Below are 15,314 nucleotides of genomic sequence, written 5' to 3' on the forward strand. Positions count from 1 at the left end.
TCAATATACGGCGCCGAGTACAGTGATGCCTATGTTTATTTACTGAAATAACCCCAAGGTTAACGCCTCGCCAATGCACCTCACTGACGGAAGAAGTAACTCCCGAGAAGATTAAAAAAGCCCTTTTTTCTATTGGTTCTGAACGTGCTCCAGGTCCAGATGGTTATACTAGTAAGTTTTTCAAAGTCTTCTGGGAAACAACCCATTTACAGTTGATAGAAATGGTATGTAGCTTCTTCAACTCCCTAAATATCCATCCGCTCATGAACCACACAAACCTAAATATAATTCCAAAAGTAGATCAACCATCCAAACCATCACAATTTAGGCCTATAGGACTTTGTACACGTATAAAATCATATCAAAAATTCTAGTCAACCGCATACGCCCTTTATTTCCATTCATAATAAGTCCTTACCAAAGTTCCTTTGTACCCCAAAGATCTATCCAGGATAACATAGCAATCGCAGGCGAGTTGTTTCACCACATCAGAACATCAACCAACACCAAAGATCCCAAAATAGCTATTAAACTGGATATTCAAAAAGCCTATGATATCTTGGACTGGGGCTTCGTTAGAAAATCCTTTACCAAATTAGGTTTCCCAACAATTTTTATAGAATATATCATGTTGTGCACATCAACAGTCACCTATTCTATCAATATCAACGGTACACCACATGGATATATCACTCCAACTAGAGGAATAAGACAAGGGGACCCCCTCTCCTCATATGTGTTTATCATTTGTGCGGAAATACTTTCAACAAATCTAGGGAATCTTGAAACACAAAAATCGGTGGAGGGACTTCGCATTTCGCAAAAAGCTCCACCAATCCTCCATATTATGTATGCAGACGATCTTCTCATAGCATACAGAGCTTCATCAGAGGGTACGAATAATCTCCAACACCTTCTCCAACGGTACAGTACCTCAGCAGGACAACATATTAATACATCCAAATCCATTATTATTCACCACCCAAAGCTTGACCCGTCTCAGGTAAGTGCCCTTCAACAAGCTCTTAATATGCTCACAACCTCAAACCCCCTATGTATCTAGGAATCCAATTCAAACAAGTAAGAGTTTCTCGTCATTTATTTGAACCTCTCCTAAACCGCCTAGCGCGTACGGCAAAAGGCTGGATGACGAAATGCCTAACACCTGCAGGAAGATTTTCTCTAATAAAATCCTCCCTAATACCTACCTCCAAACACATAATGCAAGAACAATATCTTCCTACACAAGTGCACAAGAAAATTGATCAAATTACTCGGAATTTTTTCTGGGGGCATGACTCGTCCGTCAGGAAGCTTCACCCCTTGGGATTTGATAAGCTTACTAGAACCATGTCACAAGGAGGGTTAGGCATACATAAAAGCAGTGATCATAATAAGGCTTTACTTATGAAGCGTGTTTGGAACATCTATGAGAAACCTGATTCGATCTTGGCTTCCCTCTACAACGAAAAATATCTGAAACAACAACCTATATTTGCAGAAACTCCAGTTAAACTCCCTTCTTCAACCATTCCTCAATGGAGGCAATTAACATCTCTCATTCCTACAATGAAACAACAACTTTTCTACACAATCAAAAATGGATTAACAACCCCCATACAAGCTAATTGGATCCCACAATTCACTAATACCTTGGATCTGGCGAACAGTTACTCCATCCAGATGGTCGCTGACCTCATTGATCCTCTCAGTCACACCTGGAACCACGACAAGCTAAACCTCCTTCCCCCTCACATAACCCAGATAATCGTGAATATCCACCTCCCCCAAAACAACCCCTCTGATAGGATCATATGGCCTTTCAGCAAATCTGGAAAGTACACTACATCATCTGGATACAATTGCATGGTAAGCACATCAAATCACGCCCACCCACTACCAGCATCAAAGTTCCTATGGACACTTCCATGTCCTCCAAAAATACAGTTTTTCTTGTGGAAAACAATCAATAAGGGCCTCCCAACCCTCGCCATTTTACACCATATCCACCTCACCGACACAGACATATGCCCACTATGCAATTCTCATCCAGAAACTGCTGATCATATTCTCCTTCATTGTCAAGTAGATACAGCCGCATGAAACACTCTCATCATGGGACTTCCTAATCATTCAAGTACCGACCAAAATCTTCCAACCCTTCCAAGACCTCAAATGACAATCTCATAAATCCTACAGTTAAAGGTACACGGTTCTATCAATACTGCATTTTGTTTCCTTTTCTGGTCCTTATGGATAGCTAGGAATGACTACATATATCGTCAAAAGAAACTAGACCCGGGAAACATAACACATATGGCTCTCAGTCTTCAACAAGAATTCTCTTGGGCACAAACGAACCTCCCTCCTGTGCTACCTGGAATGCCAACTTCTATGAACCTTGGAAATGTAACACGGGACTCCACTACAATCATGGTAGGATGGACAAAAACTAATTTGGGTTGGATCAAGATCAACACAGATGGCGTAGCGAGAGGACATCCCGAAATAGCTGGAGCATGCTTCATATGCAGGGACTCATATGCTAACACCCTGATAGCGGTAGCACAACCGCTGAGAATCACCAGTGCGTTGATTGCCGAATCTTGGGCCATGCTCATAGCATCTAGAATAACAAAAGAACGAAAATGGGCACAAGTTCATTTTGAAATCGACTCGGAAAACCTGCTTCGATTCCTATCTTCAGATGCTGAGCCTCCTTGGTACATTTCAATTATGATCTCGGAAACCAAGCTAATCATGGGCCAACTACCGCAATGCCTCATTACACACATCTACAGGAAGGTAATCAAGCTGCAGACGGGATGGCGAACCTTGCTGCCGACCGTAGCCACCTAGGAAACTTTTCAACCCTGGTTTGTGATCATATAGTCCCATCTTACATTAACCAAATTGTAATGGATGACTCTTTGGGTAAAACATACCCTCGTGTAATTGCAGCTTAATCTTAATACAATCTCATGCTTCAAAAAAAAAAATTTAATTTGATTCATACAATATTGCTCTATTTTGGTCTGAATCATATGGTAAATTATGGGTCATGCAACTCATATTTTTAGCTTTTCTAATATTACATTACTAAGTATATTTTTGGCCACATTGGTCTTGGAACCCTGAAACATATCTGAATACTTCCTCAACTAGGGAAATATCCTCCTCCTAATATATATTTTTAATTACTGCATTTGTTCAATTTCAAAAGTTTTTACTTTGTTAATTATTTAATTTAGAACCACACCATTTTCATGATCTATTACCTCATTTTTTTTCATAAAAACTACTAATAGCTTTAGTTTATGGATTATGATTTCATTCATGAATTTGGGTAGTGCAAAATTTTGATTTGTCAGTTACGTTATCAAATGCAAGGCCTAAAGTCTTCCTAAGTTCAATTTTAACTTTTATCACAAACATGGGTCGAAGTGTACTTTATAAAAGTACCCTCTTTGGTGTTTATGTGGCTCATTGGTAACTTCCATAACAATGTTTCAGAGTTACCATCATAGTTGTAGGAGTAAAATATCGCACACGTTAGTAATCAAGCGAAGTAAAGAATACAACCAAAGCGAAGAGCATCGCACACATCAAAGTTGAGATGATGCACCAAATGATGTCAGCAAAGTCACGAGTAAAGTGTGAAGAACTGTGCGAAGAGGTACGCTATGCGAAGATGAGCGATTGTATATGAGCGAATGTGTCGCATAGTGATCCCGAAAATATTGGGTTTCTTAGTTGTCATCCACTATGTAAAATCCTATATAAAGGAGAGAGGTCATTACTTGTAGGAGAGTTCTAGAGTGAGTCTTAGTCAAGAAATTAAGAGACAGAGAGAGAAAGTAAACCTAGGGCAAATAGATCATTGTAATAGTTGAATCAATCCTTGTAATTCTATCTACATTTCATGTAATAAGAAGATGATTACTTAAGTTCTTATCGAGTTATAGTGGAATGTAATTGTCAGATTTATGACAACTACATTTTTGGCGCCAGAAACATCTCTAGATGATAATTCATGTTAATAGATCTGAAACTCTTAGGGAAATTAAGGAAGAATCATAAGGGATCCATGAAGACAACAATAATCATATCGATTAAAGGAAGAGGCAGAGATATACAGTGTAATAACATAACTAGATTATCAATTTCTGAGGAAGATTTTCAAGCAACAGTAACATGGAGAATTCATAAAAGAAACTTCGAAGACAAGAAGATAGAGACGGTAGACAAAGAATTTCCATTACAAGATTGGGAAAAGGTGAAGATTTTCTTTGCGGGGGACGAAATTCCAGAAGAAAACTTACAGCGAATAGATCCATTGGTAATTACGGTCACAGTTGAGCGAGAAAAAATTATTGCAAAACATAGGAGATTTGAAGGATGGGCGATTGATAGAACATTGATAGGTACAGGAAGTGCACTTGATGTATTATTTTATCGCACATTCAAAGCAATGGGATATGAAAATGAGGAAATGACACCTATATCCTATAATGTTCATGGATTCAATAGAGCAATCACAAAGACAAAAGTAGAAATCGTGATGCGAATATTACTGAAGGAGGTTCAAACAAAGATAACATTGTGTGTGACTGACATTGAGTCACCATACAACATGTTGTTGGGACGACCATGGGTACATGGACTAAAGGCCATAGCGTCAACATTACATCAATGTATTAGATTCCCAATTCCAAGCGGTATAGGTGAAATCAGAGGAGATGTTAAGGTTGCGAATACTTGTAACCAAATAGGTGTGCGAAATTATGAAGGGCGACCAAAGAAGCGAAAGGATCGATGGAGAAAAGCAAAAGAACAAAGGAAAGAAGAGGAGTTTCGAATATACATGATAAGAGCGAAAGAGGGAAAAGGAATACCATGTGAACAACCAGCGGAGGAAGGTGGACAAATTAAAGAAATTAAAGAAGAAGAGGAAAAAACGATAAGCATTATGCGAGAATATAATGATATTTTCGCATGGATTATGGAAGAAATTCCAGGAATAGATCCGTCTGTCGCATGTCATAAATTAGACATTAAGAAGAATGTAAATACGTTCAAGCAAAGGATAAGGAAGATTGCAACTGATTATCATCCTAAAATAGAAGCAGAATTGCAGAAGATGTTAGATGCAGGAATTATAAGGGATGCAAAATATCCAGAGTGGATAGAAAATATGGTGGTGGTACCTACAAAGAACAACAGAATTAGGATTTGCATAGATTTTACAGATCTAAAAAAAGCGTGCCCTAAATACAACTTCCCTTTACCCGACATACCTCAAATGGTGGAATCGGCATCAGGGAATGATAGAGTCACAATGTTAGATTGGTATAAGGCTATAATCAAATTCCTTTGGTAGAAGAAGATCAAGAACACACTGTTTTATTCGCACCAGGAGGTTTATATTGTTACACGAAAATGCCATTTGGATTGAAGAATGCAGGTGCGACTTATCAAAGAATGGTGCAGAAAGTATTCGAAAAATGGATACATAAAATATTAGAAGTCTATGTATATAATATGGTAATTAAAAGCAAAGAGGTGAAAGATCATGTTGATGATTTGCGAGCAATATTTGAACAAATGCGAAAATTCAATATTAAAGTAAACCCAGAAAAATGTGTAATTGACGTATCATCAGGAAAATTCTTAGGCTATATTATATCCAAGGGGGGAATACAACTTGATCCAAAGAAGGTACAAGCGGTTAGAGATATGCCACCACCTGCGACAGTCAAAGATGTTCAAAAGTTTAATATATTGATAGCATCATTGGGAAGATTTATTGCAAGATCTTCGGACAAGTGTAAACACTTTTTCAATATAATAAAGAAGGGGACCAAATTTGAATGGACAATGGAGTGCGACAAAGCATTGCAGAGCATAAAAGATTATTTGGTAAACTTATCCATTCTTCAAAAGGCGAAGCAGGGAGAAGAACTGTTATTATACCTAGCATCAACATCTCATGCATTACGTGCAGTACTGTTACGTTCAGATAAAGGTGTAAAGAAACTAATATATTGAATAAGCAAAACATATAACTCCGCAGAGAATAATTATTCAAAAATTGAAAAGTTGATTCTCGCACTGGTATATGCATCATTCAAGCTTCAGATTTATTTTCAAGCTCACAAAATTAAAGTATTAACAAGAGTACCAATTGAAAACGCAATGAAGAATTCGAAGAGGTCAGGAAGAATAGAGAGGTGGAATACACAATTAGGAAACTATGAGATTAGTTATGAAATTTTATCTTCACCAAAGTCTCAAGTTATCGTAGAGTTTCTTGCATAATTTCCAATAGAAGAAGATGAATATGTAGAAGAAATGATGGAGGTGGATGAAGAACATGGAAATCCTAATGATTTATAAACTGAGCGAAATCCAAACAGATGGGAGATATTGGTGGAAGGATCCGCCAATGGAGAAGGAAATGAAATTGGTATTGTATTCATTTCACCAACAGGAGCGAGAATGGCTTACTCATTCATATTGGACTTCGCATCCACAAATAATGAAACTGAATATGAAGCAGTCGTCCACGCATTAAGATTATCAATTGAAATGAAGATTGAGGATGCGCGAATAACTAGTGATTCCCAGTTGATAATTCGTCAGATAGAAGGCACATATAGTACCAGTGAATCATCTTTGCAAAAATATAGAAAGTTGGTTATGGATTTAGCAGTGCAAATTCCAAAAATAAGATGGAGACATATAGGGAGAAAAGATATTAGACTTGCAGATGCATTGGCGTTCATACCATCAATGTTAGTAGATCCGGTTCCAAGGGATATAAAAATATAAACACTATTATTACCATCTATAGAAAAGGGTGAAGAAGTGCAAACAAATGTGATGATCATAGACGATACACAAGAAGAAAATGTGAGCGAAGAGAAGGATTGGAGAACTGAGATACACTCTTATCTAGATAAGGGATAATTGCCGAAGAAAAGATTAAAAGAACAAAAATTAAAGAGTCGTGCGACAAATTATGAATTAAGAGATGGTGTTCTTTATAGAAGATCATTTCTTGGACCTTCTCTCAAATGTCTTACGCGAAAGGAGGTAATCAAAATTCTAAAGATATTACACTATGGCGATGCTGGCAACCATAGTGGAGGAAGATCACTCGGATATAGAGCAAAAATAAAAGGCTATTACTGGCCATATATGCATGAAGATGCAAATTTTTTTTTTGAGGAGATGCGAAGAATGTCAACGTCATGGAAAGAAGATACATGCACCTGGGGCTATGCTTAATACATCAAAAAATGTGTGGCCCTTTGGAAAATGGGGAATAGATATTGTTGGACCATTTATACCAGGAACGGGGCAAAAAGATTCCTAATTGTCGCAATAGACTATTTCACTAAATGGACAGAAGTAAAAACAATTCAACATATTCGCGATAAAGACATCTTCACATTCATTTTTGCAAATATTATATGCATATTTGGCATTCCTGCACAATTGGTGTCTGATAATGGGAAGCAGTTTGAAGGCGAGAATATAACAATGCTTCTCAATGCGTTCAAAATTCAAAGTGGCAAATCTACTCCTTTGTATCCTCAAAGTAATGGACAAGTAGAAGCTACAAATAAAACAATCGCAGACAACCTGAAGAAAAAGTTAGAAGGGCACAACAAAGGATGGTGCGAACAAGTACAGAATGTGGTATGGGCTTACAGAACTACAAGAAGAGAAGCAACAGGAATGTCGCCCTTCTGTTTGACATATGGATTAGAGGCAGTGCTACCAACAGAAGTTATCATCCCTACCACAAAGAGAGAATCTTGGGAAAAGAATTTAAGTGCGGACTTGATCTTAACAAAATTTGATGATTTGGAGGAAGTAAGAGAAGTCGCTTTGCAGCACATGGAAAATTATCAAAAAAGACTAGCTCGAGAATACAACAAGCGGTTTAAAATAAGAGAATTCCAACCAGGAGAATTAGTTCTACGCGAAATTCCAGTGTATCAAAAAGGAAAAGATGGAAAATTGGAGAAAAGCTGGGATGAACCTTATATAATAAAAAGAATAGTTGGAGAGGGAGCCTATGAATTAATGGATCCTGAAGGACGAAATATAGGTCGTAAATTAGATCGACCTTGGAATAGGAAGTTCTTGAAAAAATATTGTCCATAGCCACTTGCGAATCAACTCGCATGGATAAACAGTTAAAAGTCTGTAAGTTCATATTTTTGAACAAGAGTCTGTAATGCGAATATTTCGCTTGAAAGTTAAGAAATTCTATAAAAGCAAAGTAAGACCTTGATACAAGGCTACAAAAAATGATATTTATTATCAGATTGGCTAGGAATCCGAATGTGGCACGCACCCTAGTTCGCTCATATGCAAGAGGCAATACAGTAAGACCTATCGCACGTCATAATTGGAAAGATATAGAAGGCATGACTCAAGGGAAGGCTACACCGACCCCGGAACTTGAGTTGTGAATATTTGGGGTGAGAATTAAACGATAATTCCCATCCGGGAGAGACACCTTAAATTTTCAGTCTAAGATAGTAATCTTAGATTGAGAGCCTAAGGTGAGAAAGGCTCTCCCAAGGAGTGCATAAAATCGATCAGGGCGCCGAGGTACACGGTTGAGTCAAGAGTGCCCGGGTCGTACGTTGCCACTCTTGACAAGTCCTGACTATGATGCACTCGGTCCGAAGATACCCCACTTAGGGTGCGGTCTTGTTGCCATAAACCTTATCGGTAGTGTATGCGAGACTGCGAAATCAACTGGTTGTTGAATAACTGGATGGGAAGAGCCATAATATTAACCCGATAGAGGTAAACTTCCTTGAAGGGTCAACCAGAGGGGAGATAAGGACGACACCCTCCATTATGGAGCTGAATTGTGTCAAAAGACGTAAATATCATAAGGCTTTTACTCATGTGAGTATTAAGACTTGTGATATTTATGCGACAAACCTGAAGAGGAAATAATACAAGCGAAAAAGAATAGACGAGATCAATGGGTCGATGTACTAAAATGCAAAGACCGCCTGCGATCTCGTCGCACAAGAATGAGGCAAGATAAGACCTTTAAATAGGAAGGCAAAATAAGACCTCCCAAGTAAATTAAACAAACTAATGATAAATTCGCACAATTGTTTCTTACAAGAAAAATAATAAGAGGCAAGTATGGGAATTAAAACAACGATATATTATCTTCCTTGCAACAAACAAGTCTAAAAATACGAAGGTTCAAAATACGTCAAAATAAAGAAAGGAAATCAAGAATGCTCAACAACAACATCTTATTCAAAAGGAAAATTTGTTGGTTGGTCCTAGGCCCAATAAGTTAGTTATACTAGGGTCCAACCGGATTTTAGACTTATCACTAGGTCCATAATTATTTGAAACAAGAAAAATGACCACATTACCCTAGAGCTAAACACGTGTGAAGAATGCAACACATTCTTACGGTTTTGTTTCTCGTACTAAAACCGCTGAAACGGTCAGAAGAACATATCTGCAACACTGTTTATACCAAATCGAGATTTTATTTTATCTTGAGGTCCAAATTTGATTAAAACATGGAAATGACCACAAATTTGAGTACATATCTGCTACACTGTTTACAAATCTGAGTACATATCTATTACACTGTTTACAAATTTGAGTATATATCTGCTACACTGATTACAAATTTGAGTACATATGTGCGACACTTCTTACAAAATTTTGAATACATATCTGCTACACCACTTACAAATCTGAGTATACATCTGCATCACTGGTTACATATAGAGTACGTATCCATTTGACATATGAACCTGTAAATGTGAGCAGAATATAACAATATTAAAACACAACAACAAAGATACCATCTGTTTTAGTATTTCGCATACGTACTCATGGATCAAACAAAAAAAAGTGGCAAAACTATGAATAAAACAGAATCAAAAGAAGTTTCTATCATTACGTCATATATTTACATATTACAGATTCATAAACTAAAAACTCAATTGCATGTCAATAAATGATGAATCCATGAATATAACCGAATCAAAAATCAAAACACATATTTCAGTATTTCACATACGTACTCATGGATCAAACAAAAAAAATGACAAAACTCTGAATAAAACAGAATCAGAAGAAGTTTATATCAGTTTGACATATATGTACTACGGATTCATCTACTAAAAGATGAACTGCATGTCAAAAAAGTGGCAAAAACTCAATTGCATACAAGAATAGGTGACATATATATAAAAAATAAGAGGATCAAAACAGATACTACAATATTTCGTATATGTACTGACAGATAAGACTAAAAAAGGAGCAAAAACACAACCAAATAGCACTTCCTATCAGTATGCGATATATGTACTGAAGATTCATGAACTACAAATCAACTGGATGACAAGAATAGGTAACGGATCTATGAAAAATAAGAGGATCGAAACAGATATTACAGTATTTCGTATATGTACTGACAGATAAGACAAAAAAGGGCAAAACTTCAGTATTATACATACATACTCATGGATCGAACCAAAAAAATTGGAAAAACTTTGAATAAAACAAAATCAGAAGAGTTTTGTATCATTACGCCATATATGTACTGTCAATTCATACACGAAAAACAACTGTAACAAACCTAAAAACCATAAAAGCGTCAATCAAATCGATTTGATTATCATAATACAATAAAAAAACAAATCAAAAGAAGAAAAACCGAACAAAATAATCAAACTTGATGATTAGAAAGCATACCTGGAAACAGAAAAAAAATATTCTCCTCGTAATTCATAACGATGCACCATCTTGTTCTTCTTCTTCTTCTTCTTCTTCTTCTTAAAAGTAGACTAGGTTTCTGTCAGTACGGGATTTACGTACTGCTGGTTCATACACAACAACAAACTGAAATAAATCTAAAACCAACAAAAATGGAACTGGTATAATCAGATCTAATAACGAAATGAACAAACAATCTGATTATTCATCTATATCTAGTAAAATAATCAACAAATTAGACACGTAGATAAAAGAAGAAATCAAATACAACCACGATTAGATCATGAAAACCCTAATATAAACATTGCAACAAAGAAATTTTCATCTGATTTGGTAGAAGCGAGAGATATTGAAGAAGACCATAAATCTGATCGCATAGCAGTGAGAGGAAAGAGAAAAAGAATATGAAACGTGAAATGTTCATCTCGTGCTTATAGGTCTTTAAATAGGAAAGGTTATTTTTGGTATTTTCATATTTCACATGCCTAAAGCCACACGTGTATAGGACCAGCAATAAAAAAATTTGGTCCATTTTTATGTTTTCTTTTAATTATGGACCTCTGATTACTGGGCTTTAATGGGTGGACCTTCCACTAACTAGTATCACCAAACTAGTACCTATAGGTAATTCCTACTATTCAAAATACTTTTCAAATCTTAGCACTGGGTCCAGGATTTTCAATCTCAGTATTGGCCTCATTAGCAAACTTCTCTTCTTCTTGCTGATTTTCTTCATCATCTTGATCCTTTTCATCATCACTTAAAAAGTCATAATCACTATCTGGTTCAGGATATTTTTCATCCGCACTCACGTTACATACGGGGAGTTTTACTGCTAGAAGAGAGTTGCTTAAAAGAATTCCGTCAATAACAGATTGGGCACTAGAATGGCCTTTGCGAATAACATCTCTTTCAAGGTTTCTAGCATTCATCTCTAAAAAATTCTTTTGGTATGCGAACCTTCTTCGCGCTCTGCATCAAGAAGCAAAAAGAGAGATCTTAAGATTCCCACGAGATATTTCCAGATTCCCACATTCTTTGCGAGCCTTGGATAATTCAGACTTTAATTGAGTAACAACAGACTGGTGCGATCTTTCAAAATCTACAAAGAATAAATAGCCATAAATAATTTTTTTTTTAAATCAACACTCTGCGGAGAAATACCAAGAAATCATAATAAGACAGTCAACTCTAGCTGACTACCTTGGAAGAATTCAGAAAGAGAAAGGGTATTGTCCTTCATACTTTCCATAGCCTTATCAAATCCATCACCAACTGAACCACTGAGGCGAGATCGAATCTTGTTTTCTTCAGGAGAAAGAGATTTCTTCTTTTTCTTAAGAACATCATGAGAATTCTTCAATTGACTGTATTGTTCTTGAAACTGATTCTTGTTTACAGAAAGACTTATATTATTTTGGATAAGTTTCTCATTTTAGGAGCTTAAATCTTTAAGCGAAGTCTCGTATTGTTCCTTCAGTACGCGAAGAGTTCGCGCTTGATTTTTCATTTATTTCATGAAGAATTGAATACTGATGTGAAAATATTGCTTCTTTCTTCGAGAAAGATAACTTCTCCCTAGAAAGGGCATGGTTTTCTTCTGATAAAGTTTGATGTAGTAAATCAGCATCGCGTGAAAATTTAGAAAAATAGGATATTTGATCATTAAAAAACTTAATTTTTTGAGTGAGATGGTTATTTTGATGGGAAAGATTGTTAATCTGATCAAGAGAATATGAATATTGATTATTTAATTGACTTAGTTGAGACTGCAACTTCTCATTATTCGCTTGAGTATCTTCAACAAGGAATTGAAAGTCATACCTCTCATTCGTTCGCTTCCGGTTTAAATCTTAATAAATGCACGAAGAAATTTACAAAAATGAACGTATGCGAAGTAATATAGAACACGATAAATGACTCAAATATAATAATAAATACCTCTAAGTTTTTGATTTTCGTTGCGAAGAATTTCAACATCAAAACACGTAACTTGGAGTTCTCCTCTCAGCTTTTGTACTTCGTTCTCCAAAGAAACATTTTTCTGCGAAAGTTCCAACTAAGAACAACTAGATTCAAAATGCTTTTCAGCTAGCATCATGCGACGATGAGAGTCCTAAAAGGAAAAAGATGAAGTTAGTATAACTTGGAAGTAGCATAAAAGAAGATAAAGCTAAGGTGCGAAAGATAGTTACCAGAACATCTAGAGCAACATGGAAGCTCGGGTCAATTTGGGAAAGGACCTCATTCCTTGAAGCTTTATCAGCGGGAAATTCACATAGAAGCTTGCTTAAGGCAGAACAAGGGAGAAACTTGCTCAGTTAAAGATTGGTTAGAGTTGATGACATCGGATAGAGTTTGAGCAGCAAGTTTTACACTATCTAAAGCTTTCTTGTTCAAAGGAAAATAATTTAATAAGGAAAGAGAAGAAGGAGTAGTAAAATCTGTTGGGAGGGGGGGATTTCTTTTGAAGAAGGTTTGGTTGAGAGCTAGAATTAATGGGTGAAGTAAAAACTTGATTTTCATGCGATGGAGTCGCAGAGGCAATAGGATGAGTACTTTTTATTCCTCGATTAAGAGAAAACTCCTTATTCACAGGAGACTCCTTTTCAAGAAAAAGTTCATCATAAGTAACATAGGCATTCTCATCTGTGAGATGGATTGTTGGTGAAGAGGTAGCAGGAACATTCTTCTCAGAAGCTTGAGATGGTGTAGGAGTAACAAGAACATTTTTCTCAGGAGTTTGAATTATTGTAGGAGTGATAGGAGGATTAGTATGCGAAGGATGAACTGTGGTTATAGGGACAACATCTGTAGCACTAAAATCTAGAATACAAAGATTTGAAGGGATTGGTACGGCCTTGTGAGGCTTCTTAGCTTTTTGCTTCTTACCATCAACCATCTCAGAATCGGAAGCCTGCGAAAATAAAATAGATAAGAAATAGAGGCAACAATATTATTTCAAACAGATTGGATATTTCTTACTTCTTTATTATGCGAAGTCTTCCTCTTATGAGATTCTTTATTATCAATGTTTGGTTTCTTCTTTTGTGATTCCTTATTTTCATTCGAAGAAGATTCGGGTTTTTGCATGATTTGAAGAGCGCTAATAGAAGAACTTTTCCTGCGAAAATATGAGAATTAGGTTAATAAAAAACTTAGATGAGAATGGTTAAAATGAATAATTATAATCATCATGAGGAAAGGAAACAAACTTCGATTCAGAGTTCATGGTGGAAGAACAACAGTAGAAGAAATCAGTGACAGCAGCAACAGAAATGGATAATAACAAATGAAGATGAATAGAAACAAGAGAGAGAAGATAAGTGTAGAAGTATAGTTGCAGAGAATAAAAAGAAGGAAAAAAGGGTTATTTACTGTTGAAAAACCCTTAAATAGGTGAAAAGAAGCAACCGATTGAAAACAATTCAAGCCGGTAAAAAGGAAGAAAATCGATACGTGTGGAGAGAAACTTGAAACCCGGGAAATTGTCGGCAAATTAAAATGAAAAAAGACAAGCATGTGCGATTTACAAGAGGGGAATTTCTCATATATCTCCCTCTGAAGAATAAACAATATGAGAAGAGGCAAAATGTAGGAGTAAAATATCGCACATGTTAGTAATCAAGCGAAGTAAAGAATACAACCTAAGCGAAGGGCATCACACACAACAAAGTTGAGATGAACAGTAGATGATGTTAGCAAAGTCACGAGTAAAGTGTGAAGAACTGTGCGAAGAGGTACGCTATGCGAAGATGAGCGATTGTACATGAGCGAATGTGTCGCATAGTGATCCCGAAAATAATGGGTTTCTTAGTTGTCATCCACTATGTAAAATCCTATATAAAGGAGAGAGGTCATTACTTGTAGGAGAGTTCTTGAGTGAGTCTTAGTCAAGAAATTAAGAGAGAGAGAAAGTAAACCTAGGGCAAATAGATCATTGTAATAGTTGAATCAATCCTTGTAATTCTATCTACAGTTCATGTAATAAGAAAATGATTACTTAAGTTCTTATCGAGTTATAGTTGAATGTAATTGTCAGATTTATGACAACTACAATAGTGGTCTTAATTGCTTGACAGTGCACAACTTAAAACCATCCATCTAATATATATGTGGTGGTTTCGCATTTAGAGATTAGGGAGGGACATTAAATAATTAACTTTTGGTAGTAAAATTTATTAGCTTTCCTTTTCTATGTGGAAATCTATTGATTTGAAATTTGGGGTTAATTTGATCGTGCAATGTTAGATGTGTTAGATATTTTCAATATTGTTTGCCGCTTTCTGGGGGTTCGGGGGGGGGGGGGGGGGGGGGTAGCCCCTCCCGACTGTTCGCATAGGGGGGCGTCTCGTGGAAATTTTTTTGGTTAATGAATTTGAAAACCTATTCGGTTTTCCAGAAATTTCCACAAAACATGTCTGTTCGCATAGGGTTTCTTCAAGAGACACCATTAATGGATTCCCGTTCAAAGCGTCTGTTCGTGATGAAAGACATCATGAAAAGGCATGAATACCTCTTTAAATAGC

The sequence above is a fragment of the Papaver somniferum genome, unplaced genomic scaffold, assembly GCF_003573695.1.
Source record: "Papaver somniferum cultivar HN1 unplaced genomic scaffold, ASM357369v1 unplaced-scaffold_107, whole genome shotgun sequence".
Lineage (NCBI taxonomy): Eukaryota > Viridiplantae > Streptophyta > Magnoliopsida > Ranunculales > Papaveraceae > Papaver > Papaver somniferum.